This window comes from Sinocyclocheilus rhinocerous, unplaced genomic scaffold (genome assembly GCF_001515625.1).
Source record: "Sinocyclocheilus rhinocerous isolate Xijiao unplaced genomic scaffold, SAMN03320098_v1.1 scaffold2491, whole genome shotgun sequence".
Classification (NCBI taxonomy): Eukaryota; Metazoa; Chordata; class Actinopteri; order Cypriniformes; family Cyprinidae; genus Sinocyclocheilus; species Sinocyclocheilus rhinocerous.
Genome location: NW_015647049.1, coordinates 412855 through 425530, shown reverse-complemented (window position 1 = coordinate 425530; position 12676 = coordinate 412855). Strand labels below are relative to the sequence as shown.

The following is a 12676-nucleotide window of genomic DNA, read 5'->3' as shown; positions in this document are numbered from 1 at the left end:
ATATATATATATATAAAAATTAAGCCATTAATTTATCAACAATACATGTGATTGAGAAACTCTTATGTTATTTATTTATTTATTTTTTGTGTTCTTTGCTCACAATGTTAGTTGGGATGGAAACACACTCATTTTCTTTCACAGTACACTCCATCTTAAATCTTACCTGTATTTTAGGTAATGTGTTAAATACAATTTGAGTTACATCAAAATGATCTACAAAACATTATTTGGTCAATTTATTATTATTTATTTGTTTATTTATTTTTTTAATGGTCAAAGTTCAGTTTGAACCTGCATAAATGACAGGCAAAGCTCAGCACAATGGCAGTGTGTTTAAGTCTCGACTGATATTATTTCCAGCACTAACCATATAATCACACACGCAGAGAATAAAGGAAATGACCCGTCATTTCTGTGATTGTGCTGCCATTTTCAGACACTAATTCCATTTCCTGTGAACTCTCAAAGCGATCACACACTGAGGAAATGGCTCACAATGCCCAACAGGTGGTCTTCAGAATTACACAGCTCACAGAGATCAAGCCTCCAGAGGCAAGTAATTAAAAAATGAACACGTACTCCATTCCTCAATCGGGGTCACAGCCCCTTGTTTGGAAAGTGTCACGGTCAGCAGGGATTAAAACGATGTTAAATGCAAATAATAAAATGCAACTAACCATATAGTCGAGGTTTCAAAAGTGACCTGATTAACCTGTGAACTTCCCTTAACACAATGGGGGAAATCAAGCCATATCAATCGCCGTTCCTTTCAACCACACAAATTCTCTCCAACATTTCCTTTCTCTTTCATCCCTGGCTCCCCATCATTCCTATTGGCATAGCCATTACATTGGGTTGGCAGCGGCACCCGCAGATTTTGGCTGGCACCAGACGTTTCATCAAGATCAGCAGTGATTCCGAGAGGGTGAGGCTAAACTGCCCGTTTCCCACCATGAGCTGGCACCACAGTCAATGCAAAAGGTCTCTAACAGGCAGAACCGCCGCCAAATGGGGTCCGCTGGAGTCCAGGAACACTGAGCGAGACAGAGTGAGGCTCAGTCCCACAGAACACAGCACCTGCTGACCACTGCATGGAGGCGCAGCAGGGCATTGGGTGACCTTTGAGGGTGGAGATCCATCACAGCTGCTGAGTATGCAACACTGATGCATTTCGGAGAAAACAGTATGAATATACCAGCAGTTTTAATAATATCTCATTATATATATGGAATAGGGCTGCTGGAATAGGGGTTGATGATGAAAGGGTTATTCTATAAGCTGCTGTGAAATATTAAAGTGGATCATCTGTAGTTCCTGTCTGAATGCTTGATATGGCGACTCATTGATGTTATGGTGCATCATATGAATACAAAGACAGTTCTGATATACAAACTGACTGTATTCATGACAGCATAAGTAAAGCAGCCACGGCAACTTTTCAAATACACTTTCAAGGGCTGTTTGGGAATCAAACGAATCCCAGTTTCGACACGATACACAAAGATGCACAGCAATTTAGTTATTCAGAAATAAATAATGACTCTTGAAGCTACAAGACGCACAGGAGAATACTGTCTGGAATGTGATAATTACTTAATTGCAGGTTTATAAATGAAAACAAATTGAGATTTCTATGTCTCCCCTTCCCTTTTTTTGCCAATCAGAGGCGTTTCAGCTGAACGACTGCTTTAAGTGCATAGTTATGTAATCTCTGTAAATGACCCTGCATAACAATAATTAAACAGCAATGTCATTGTTCACATTTCCCAATGCCGAGGACACAGCGGCATGAGATAAAACCACATACTACTGAAATGAGTCATGATAATAGCACTAATTAAGCTTACATACAATTGCAAGATAACTAGAACTATCATTTCCACTTCATTTCATGGGTTTAATGACCTAGCTTTATAGGAAGTGAAAGATTTGTCCTTTAAAATCATACAATGCACAAAAAACAAAAGGGTTCAACCACAATATATTATATCATGCCACAATGTTGCATACTAGTACATATATTTAAATTAATATAGAGAGACAAAATATATGGAGTAAAAATAAGCACCCATTTGTATAGAAACTAGCAGCCCAGATATTCAGGGACAAAACAAAACAAAACAAAACAAAACAAAACAAAACAAAACAAAACAAAACAAAACAAAACAAAACAAAATAAAATAAAATAAAATAAAATAAAATAAAATAAAATAAAATAAAATAAAATAAAATCTAACATAACATAACATAACATAACAAAAAAAAAAAAAGCAACTTGGATGCTCAGGAAAAACAAACAAAAAACAAAACAAAAAGACAAAATAAAAGAAAGATGACAAAACAAAAAGACAAAACAAAACAAAGAAACAGATATGCCTGAACTGTTTGAATGTCATTGCACTACATCAGAAGAGGGATGTTTTGGTAATGCATCTTGGTCACAAAAAGTGACATTTTCTTAATAGTGTGGTTGTCCCTGCACTTCCAGAATCTGATAAATACACCTTCCGCAGTCATTACAAAACTGGGCCAGACTGTATATATGATGTGCCCGCATTCCGCATACTGATAATAAATCCCACATAAAAATGATTCATCAAAATGTCTAAGTTGCCAACCATAAACAAACCAATTGTTCACGTCAAAGCACCAGACTGATGTTCCCTTCTTATAGAAGCAAATAATGATTTTGCTAAAGCCGAAGTGTTGAGCCGCATAATTGATTTGCTTCTTTCCGCCATCTTTCCATTTGCAACAGAAACATAATGGGTTTTGTGAACACTGGAAATGGGGAATTACATAAAAGTTACTGAACAACAAACAAACGGACTAGCGAACAGACAACATCTCTTTATTTATTAAAATATTAGAAGGGCTGAAAAAAGCAGAGGGGATCCAGATTTATGCTCTGTTTTCAGTATCTAAACCGCATTAAACACAAGCACACTTTGATTTCGGCGGCTTTAATAGCTTGTGGGGAAACAGGTCTTGCGTGTTTAAACATGCTCTGTTTAAGTGTATTGACTTAGGTGCTACTTTTCCATTAAGGGCGTCTCATCTCTGTATTCTATTAGTGCTGCGCGGTTGGGCTGGGTCGGGCTTACTTTTCAGGCTGCATAGAGCAAGACATGCCACATTAGTAGCAATCAAAACAACATGTGTGGATGTGTGGAGATGATGCCTCAGACGATGCCTGGATAAATCCACAGTTACATAAGAGCAATAGTGTTAAACTAAACAAACAGATACCCGGGATGATCTTCAACTATCTAATCACAATACTGGCTGATGTAAGAAGAACAGAGCAGGAGAAACTCAAGCTGTTCATGTTTTGGATGTTGTTTTTACATGACTTTGTAGACTGGGCCTGTATATTTTCTGTAGTTTCTACTTCAGAACACGTTTTACTATCAGTTTAGATCAGCACCCAATTCATTGGTGTTCCAGCAGTGAAAAAGGCCGCTGAGGGTGAATACCATGGGATATAAAGGTCTGAGACCATACTGAAAATCTGTTCATTTTAAACCTTTTAATTCATTTAAAGTTTTTTTTTCCACCCACAATTTTATGCTGATAAAATAGTTACTGAAATAAATAAATAAATAAAGAGTATGGAATGGTAGCTTTTTTTTTTATAAATATTAATAAATACTAAAAATTGATTAAAAGAGACAGTAGAGAACTTTTACAATGTTACAAAAAAAAAAAGATTAAAAAAGTTAAGAAATCACAGTTTCCACAGAAATATTAGGCAGCACAAATGTATTCAACATTGATAATAAAACGTTTCTTGATCAGTCAATCAGCATATTAGAATGATTTCTGAAGGATCATGTGACACTGAAGACTGGAGTAACGATGCTGAAAATTCAGCTTTGCCATCACAGGAATACATTACATTTTGAAATATATTGAAATAGAAAGCAATTATTTTAAATAATAATATTATTTCACAATATTACTGTATTTTTGACCAAATTAATATATCTATAATAATAGACACTTCTTTCAAAAACATTAAAACATCGTACTGCCCCCAAACTTTTGAATAGTAATGTAAATATAAAATGCCAAATTAAATAAATAAATAAAAATAAAAAATCATGAATCAAATCAAATAACAAACATTGCATCTCTAAGATTATGTATGGAATTCAATTATTAAACTATCGTATTCATTTTTTTTTCTTATTAATAAAACATACACCTGTGTGTGGTCATATGTGCATGTTTATGAACATGTTCCCAGACTCAACACCACACACAGGCAGTGAGGAGAGGTTCCAGGGGAACAGACGGACAGGTCAGAGGAGACCTATTTGCTGGGGCCGTTGCCAGGTTCACCCACCGCTGGGACACATGGAGCATTTACTCTGACGGGGCTCCATCCTTTGATACCACCATGTACTTTTTCCATGAGCTGAGGGTTTACATATGTCAAAAAGGAATTAATGTGGACATTCTGGCCACATGACACCTGCACCAATTTGCCAGTGCTGGCAGGTAAAGCCGATCTCAGCTGGGGCTTCCCATATGCAAGTGTTATCAGTGACTTTCTGCACTGAGAGGCATGCGACCACGATAATGTCTTCGTAAAGTTCCTACAGTGATTAATTACGCTGACACAATAAGACAAAGCCCCAGACCAGAGACGTCTAAACTTTGAAAGTGCCAAATCTAAACGAGTTTATGAAATACCAAATGCCAGAATGGCGATGGCTTTCTCGTTCCTTTCAGAAAAGGCCCTGAGCTCCATCATTTTCTCAACCAGCTATTTCTCTCCCTTTCTGTCTCCCCCTCTCTTTTTTTTTTTCTCTGATCTGTCCTTGAGGGAAGGAAATTAGCCACAATGATTTACTCCTGTCATGTCTCCAGGGCTATTCTGCTTCTAATGGACTCATTTACCTTGCTTTAATCACAAATTCACAGCTTGGTCTCCTCAGTCCCTTGACGCACTTCAACTTCCATCGCTTTGATGTCCTCTAGTCTGAGAATGGTGGGGCAGGACGGTCCCTCTCCCACTGAGAGCAGAAGTCATCTACATGAGCTTGTATAAATATTCAGAATTAAAATGAAGAGGATATTGGCTAAGTTATACATGAGCTCATCTTGTTTGCCTCTGCTTGCTCAAAGTCAATTCAAATAAGCTAAAATGAATAGCTGATGCGCAACTAGTCAATGAGCTTTTTATTATCTTAACATAGAGTAACTCAGGTCAGTAAAAATTGTTGAAAGTGTCTTATGCTCACCAAGCCTGCATTTATTTGTTCAAAACCACAATAATGGTGTGAAATACTATTAAAATTTAAAATAACTGTTTTCTAATTTAATATATATTAACATGTAATTTATTCCTGTGATGCAAATCTGAATTTTCAGCATCATTACTCCAGTCTTCAGTATCACATAATCCTTCAGAAATCATTCTAATTTGCTGATTTGCTGCTCAAGAAACATTTATTATTATCAGTGTTGAAAACAGGTGTGCTGTTTAAAATTTTTGACGACTCTTTGAATAGAAAGTTCAAAAGAACAGCATTTATTTAAAAAAAGAAAAAAAGAAAAATTCTTACATCCAAAACCTTTGACTGGTAGTCTGTGAGGAAAAACATGTATTTAATTTTTTTATGTTTTAATCCCCTTTTACTGTCACTAATTCATTTTAAACAGCCCTGCTGTGTTACAAATGGATTTTTAAAAGTACAAATATTCAATTTCGCCTCTCAATATAAGTTCACAAAACTGCATGCATTATAACGATAAAATAATTATCAAAATGCAATTTAATGTGGTTTTAGATGAAAAATAGCACAGTACTCGCCTCTGAGCATTATTCTCTGAAAAAAACAGTCTGATCAAGGCTGAGCTACTTCTCTTGACAGCTGACTTATCAAATTTCAGCTTATGAAACAGAAGTACAAGTATACCGTGGCGGGGTGCAGGATGAGCGATGTTGATGGGGCGTAATTCTGAAATAAAGCTACACGGACATGAGGAATCAACTGCGGGATTTAATGTAGCAAAAAGCTCTGTGAGCATCACAGCTGAATAACAGCTGCCTCTGACCTTTTCATGAAGCGGTAGGCTAGGATGCATCAAGGAAAAATCTTTGTTTAGGTCTCCTCACAACACAGACGTTTTGGTAGCCGGCAGCATTCACATGTTAGACATCAACATGATAGAGGCTGAATAGAGGCTTGAAGGGATTTTCTAAAGGATCCCAATTAAGCAGGCGATCACTGCTGTATTTATATTCTTTCTGGAACCTCTATGAAGATGTCTGGCTGCATTCCTCTCTCCATGCTGCTGGAAGGGACGTCTGGATTCCCAAGTAAAATATTTTTGTGGAAGATGTTTGGTTTCCTTTAAAATAATTGCTGTTTTCTTATTCTACTCTGATGACTGTTCTTATTAAGCATGAAATCACTGACTGTCTGCCAAGGATAACTAACAGTATTTCAGAGGGATGCAATGCAGTGGAGAAAAAAAAATATTAAGGAAGGAAAGAAAGAAAGACAGATAGAAAGAAAAAGGAAACAAGGAAAGAAGTATGGAAAGAATCATTTGTATTGTATAGACAACGAAGGAAGGAAGGAAGGACAATTTTAATTTGAAAAACAGATTTATTTTTATTGTAGAAATGTACAGTCAAGAAGCACAGACAAAAAAAGACAAAAATTATCATTTCTATTTCATATTCTAGAAGTGTGTAGAAAAGAAGGAAGCAGGTAAGTAAGTAAATTAATGAAAATAATGCCATCATTTCTATTGTGTAGTGAAGATGTATGCAGGACAGAAAGAAAAGCATGCAAACTCCAAATAGAATTTGTCAATTTGAAACATTCTTATTCTGATGTTCCCTTGATGTGTTACATTGAAGCAAACCTTCATTCAAACATGACTTCAAATGTGTTTTGGTACAACAGAGGCTACTGCAAAAGTGATTTTCTCTTCAGAACCAAGTTACTCCATTTATCCATTATAAATGTTCTAAGGAGAACGCCAGAAACAAAAAACACCACATGGCACAGTGTGCTTACAAATCCAGCATGTCATCAAACACTCTATAGTCTCAGCCAATCAGCAACATGAATGTGATTCATGGGTTCTCATTCATTATTTTACTCTTTATATTTCACTGAATCTTTCACAAACACACAGTCTGAGTCGTTTTAAAGTATTTTATCCATCTTTTTAAGCCGACTGCAAACACAACAGCGTCTGTCATGTTTCTTCTGATAAAACAACAAACATTTTAGACTTTGTATTCAGAATAGCCCAATTTTTACAGTATTTCTGGACTATATATATATATATATATATATATATATATATATGATAAAATTAGAAAAACCTACATCAAATTAGTTCATTTTCGTCCCCCTTTCATTTCTTTTATTAATATTATTCTTGTGCATTTTTCCCCTCTGATGCAGTGAAAAACAGACTTCTAGGTGTATAAAAAGGTCCTTTTGCAATGCATTTAAATCAGAAAAAAGCAAACAAAAGAAAGCTGTCGTTTGCCTTGAAAATCAAACTGCTCTATCTGCCTTCACACTGAGATAAACCAAGAGCACGCTGTGGAAAATTACTTCCCAGCATCCTCTTGCAAGCCACCTACTGATATCGCATTTGTTTTTTGTTTTTTTAAGGAAAAAATAAAAAATACTTAGAGACAACGAACCACTCGTCTTTTCCCTCCCCTTATAAATGATTGAATAAGCACTTTCACAGCCATCCCAACATGCTAGGCTAGATCTGGTCACTGTGATGAACACAGAGATTTGACAGGACCAGCAATTGCCCACTCTGTACTTAAACCATAATAGTACATGTATATGGACTTGGATAGAACTACTGGAAAATGTCAGCTCTGTGTGGTTTCGGGTTGTTTTATATCAGTGGTGCAACTGCAGCGCCCCTAATTACAGTGTCTTGAATTCACTAGCATGTTTCCCCAGCCAATATAATCATATACAGCTCTAGCTTTGGACAAAGAAACAGTTGTGAGAGAAACATCCCTTGACAAAAGCAAACCAGAGTTTGGGGAAGCTTGTATTGTTCAATGAGAAGAACTAATGTGAAATTGGGTCCCAGTGCTGATTTTAGCCTCGGGTTTCGCTTCTCAGCCTCTTCGTTTGATTATGTGAAGGAGAGAAAATTTGTGACCAAAGCAGAAACCATTAGCTCTCGCTTTCAACCAAACCACATTTCACTTCTCGCACCAAAGCAAACTTCTGTGGTTTATGCTGGATGTGAGTCAAAGGCGTGTGGTAAACAAAACAAAAGAGCCTAAGCCACAACTCGAAACAACAGATCATTGTTTTGTGAATATATAGTCGGTGTCTTTTGAGGAATTGTCTGAAATGCTAATTACATAGCAGCACTTTATCTTTTTGTACTGTTTTTAGATACGGTTTATGTTTTGGCAGTTTTAACATCTCATAAAATCAAATCACTATATGAGCAGCAAGGCAAGAAATCTTTTCAATCGGTTCAATGGCAGCGTTCCAGGAGAGCACTTTACATGTTCATTAGCTTTACATATGTACTGAACTAGACCATTAACACCTCAATGTACTTTGCCTTGTCTTGGTACACTAACTTAATGGCAAGAAAATAACAGCACTACAAGAGGGTTTTAATATACGGCTAATAAGTTAATAATTCACATCTTAAGATCTCTTCATATCTCCTCAAAACTCAGAGGCTAGAGGCTGCTCTTCTTAAGAGGTTGATTTTCCTATTTTCTGGCAGGTTCAGGGCTGGAGATCATTTTAGTCCATTAAAAAAAATTAATAATAATAAATAAATAAATAAAAATCATAGATTTACTGTACGATTACTAATTTATTTCCTTACTGCTGAAAATAATTGCACACCTCAGAACGTTCGTCAGTCAATCAGATTCAAGCATTCAACGGCCCCGTAGTATAAATAATAATAATAATAATAATAATAATAATAATAATAATAATAAATATATATATATATTTTTTTTCTCTTTATAATGGATAAAATATAAGATTAACATACCTTTCTCCAAGTCTTCAATTTGGAATGTTATTTTAGTTTTGTTGTGTTTTTGTCATTTATATTAATAAGTAATTTCAATTGGATTTTTATGTTTTTTTTTATTATATATTTTTATCTATCTATCTATCTATCTATCCCCAAAATGTTATGTTTTTCGTTTTAGTTAACGCTAATAATAATATTATGTGGAGTTGAAGTCAACCACAATGAAATTGCTTAGTCAATTTGTTTTGTGATTTAACTAGATTTGACTAGAGTTTCATTGACACAATACATTGATTTTTACTATAATAAAAAGTTGCATTGCAAAAGCAACAATTCATTTACATAGTCAATCAATCAATAAATAAACATCAAACAATGCTTTAAGGTGTCAAAAATTACATTTCCATAGAAGTTATATAGGAGCATTTTTGACATACCTAATTATGTGATCTTACAGACTTGATTAATGTGACCGGTACTGTATGAGACAGCACTAAACAAATAGTTCTCAATTTCCAATACGACTCTTTCCAGGATCTGCCTGGATAGATTAAATGAATCAGCCTGACTATCCGAAGACTAGAGTCATTAAAAAAGACATCTATAATCTTTGACTGGCTCTGCTTCAAAAGCCACAGTCAGATATTTGTGAGGAAAAGCAGAGACCTCTTCCTGATGTCTTCTTTAACCCATCATCACAGGGTCGTGTTCACAGGCTGGCACCCTGCATGACGGAGTCAGAAATAGATCATGTGAAAGATGATTAAACATGGATTAGCTGCAGTGTCACGCTGGACCGCTTCATACCTCACACTGAGAAGATGAGAGGAGTGAGGCAGAGAGAGAAGCTTGGTCAATAGAAAATAAATAAATTAAAATCACAGCTCGGTCAAAGGAAGACTAAGAGGCAGTTTCAGATAACTGCATAACCGCTCCTTATTCTGTTAGACGAATGTAAGCTGATGATTAACAGCCGAGTTGTCTCTTTGTTAGCATAATAAACAATCAGCATATCTGAGCAGTAAATCAGCAGACAGCAGCTCGGATTCAGCCCGAGGGACATCAGAGGGAAGAAGAAGACATAACCTAATGATTCTCTGTGTTGTACAGCACTGCTGCTGTGAAGAGTTTTACAAATGTGTGAAATATGACAGAAGAACCCTGTTTACACTGGGTGATCAATGACTAGTCATTATGCGCAAAAGAAAGAAAATAAAAAAATAATTAATCAGACAAATAAATAATTATTTTATTCTTATTATTAAAAATAATTTTATTTAGCTTTTTTAAATTGGATGGTTATTTGTTTTTAAAGGAATAGTTCACACAAAAATAAAACATTGCTGAACATGTACCATAATTACCATCCAAGATGTAGATGAGTCTGTTTCCTCATTAGAACAGATTTGGAGAAATTTTGCTTTACTTGCTCACCAATGGATCCTCTTTAGTGAATGGGTGCTGTCAGAATGAGAGTCCAAACAGCTGATAAAAACATCACAATAATCCATCAAACAATCCAGACCTCCATCAATACTATTGCTTTCTCCAGTAAAAGTTGTCTCATCTGAATCAAGAGAGAAATATGTTCATCAAGCACCGTTTACAAGCAAAAACAGCCCAGAACAGTTCTAAACAAATATGCAGGTGGGTTTTGATGACGGCACCCATTCAATGCAGAGGACCACTGGTGAGTAATTGATGTAATGCTAATAACTGTTTTGAAATGATATATATGACTGAATTGTGAAATTGAAATGTTTCCTCATGCCATATATTTAATTGGTTCCACACTGTTTGCTGATTTTTACTTTATTTAAACTTTGTGTCATTTATTTATTTGATTTTTTTACATCAAGGTGTATGCCTGCCTCCAAGCTTTCTTACTCGTTTTGCTAATAAACGTAAAATATAGCCACTGCTGCTGACATGGCGTTAAATCATAAATAAATAAATTGATGTAATGCTAAATTTTTCCAAATCTGTTCTGATGAAGAAACAAACTCATCTACATCTTGGATGGTGAATAAAATTTCAGCAAACTTTAATTTTCATATTCCTTTAAAGCGGCACATATCTAGCAAAACAACCATGTGGTAGTGCAATGGATGACTGACAGGTGGAAAGGCGGTCCTTCACTGTTGTCATCCATGTTTATTCTACAAATGTGATGTAGTCACATATGTTTCTGAGTACCTCTCAATATGGTTTTAGTGTTCGCATCACAGAATATTATGCCAGTGCTAGCGTTGACCACGCCACATAGATCTCCATACCAGATGTAAACGTCAAGCTCAAAAGAAAAGTGAACCTCCTTTAGATAAATCCAAAAAAATCCTGTCAACTTTCTCAAGGAAAAACTGAGATCCAATCTGTCTTTTCTCAGAGGAGAAACTGAACTGACATTTTGACATGATCCAAAATGCTGATTCAGCAGGACTGTAGCTGCTAAGAGAATATAAATCGCAAATCTGTCAATCAAAAGTATTTTTAGGTCCAGTGAAAAAATGTTCGCTAATTAGGTATTCAACAAATGATACTTTCCAGCTTCTAAACTGAAGGCTTTTCATTGGACTGTTCTAGCTCTAGTGCACAACTGAGTCGACAACAACCAAAAGTTCTATGTTTTATATATAGGCTAAAGGTGAGTTTGACGGTGTATTTTGTTGTTGCATTCAAGCAATTGATGGCGAACTGCCGCTAATTCGAAAGTGAAAGTAAAACGTACACGCCGCATTTAAGCTATTTAAAAGCGAAGGAAAGTGAGGAAAAGAGGGGAAATTCAAACAAACTAAAAACGAACAATTGCTTTACGCCGAATTGCCGCTATTTGAAAGTGAAAGTAAAATGCGCAAGCAGCTTTTACAAGCTATTTAAAAAGCGAAGGAAAGCGAGGAAAAGAGGGAACGCCCCCGCGGTGATACCGGTATTGCAGGAATTAATGCGAGATTAGAGTGTTTTAACTCAGCAAGGGCGCGAAGAGGACAAACCTCTCACTTCCTCCTTGCTGATGACTCTCTGCATGGAGTGCCATTATCTCCATTAAGAGCTGAGCTGGAGCATTGTCACCCATATCCATAGATCCTCACACCATAATAACACTCAGTAACACTCACACATGCATATGACCAGTCCTGGAAAAATAATACAGCAGAAATATTTACAGTATATTCATACATGCATATTATGCAAACAAACTACCGTTTGTATATATATTAGGGCTGTCAACGTTAACACGTTAACGCATGCAATTAATTTTACAATCCTTAACGAATTTTACAATCCTTACAATCCTAAAATAATTTAACGCAATTAACGCAAAATTACTGAAGCACAATTTCTATTCTAACCCTTTAACCCAATTTTGCTTCTCTGCTCGCGATCAGATCATTTTAAGCCGCTAAACTCCGGGAAAGTTTTCAGTCCAATGATCCAGTAAGCGAATGCATTCAAACAATACGTCCAAAACAGCGCTAATATAAAGGAAACCAGGCTGATTACATCAGAGACTGCAGAGAGAATAGAGACTCTTTTCACTGAGTTATTCATTCCAGTGTGTTTCAGTGTCGGCTGAAGGTGAGGCACACTAATTGTATTTGTCTGGGATCCCTGCCGATTATTATTATTATAATTTGCTTAACCACTTTAAAAT

General features: G+C 35.9%; 1 protein-coding gene across 2 annotated transcripts in view; it reads right to left on the bottom strand.

The window, feature by feature from the left end:
* Positions 1–12676, bottom strand: part of LOC107708610 (cell adhesion molecule 2-like) — a 408667-nt gene that overhangs the window by 210326 nt on the left and 185665 nt on the right. The gene's annotated exons all lie outside the window — the stretch shown is intronic.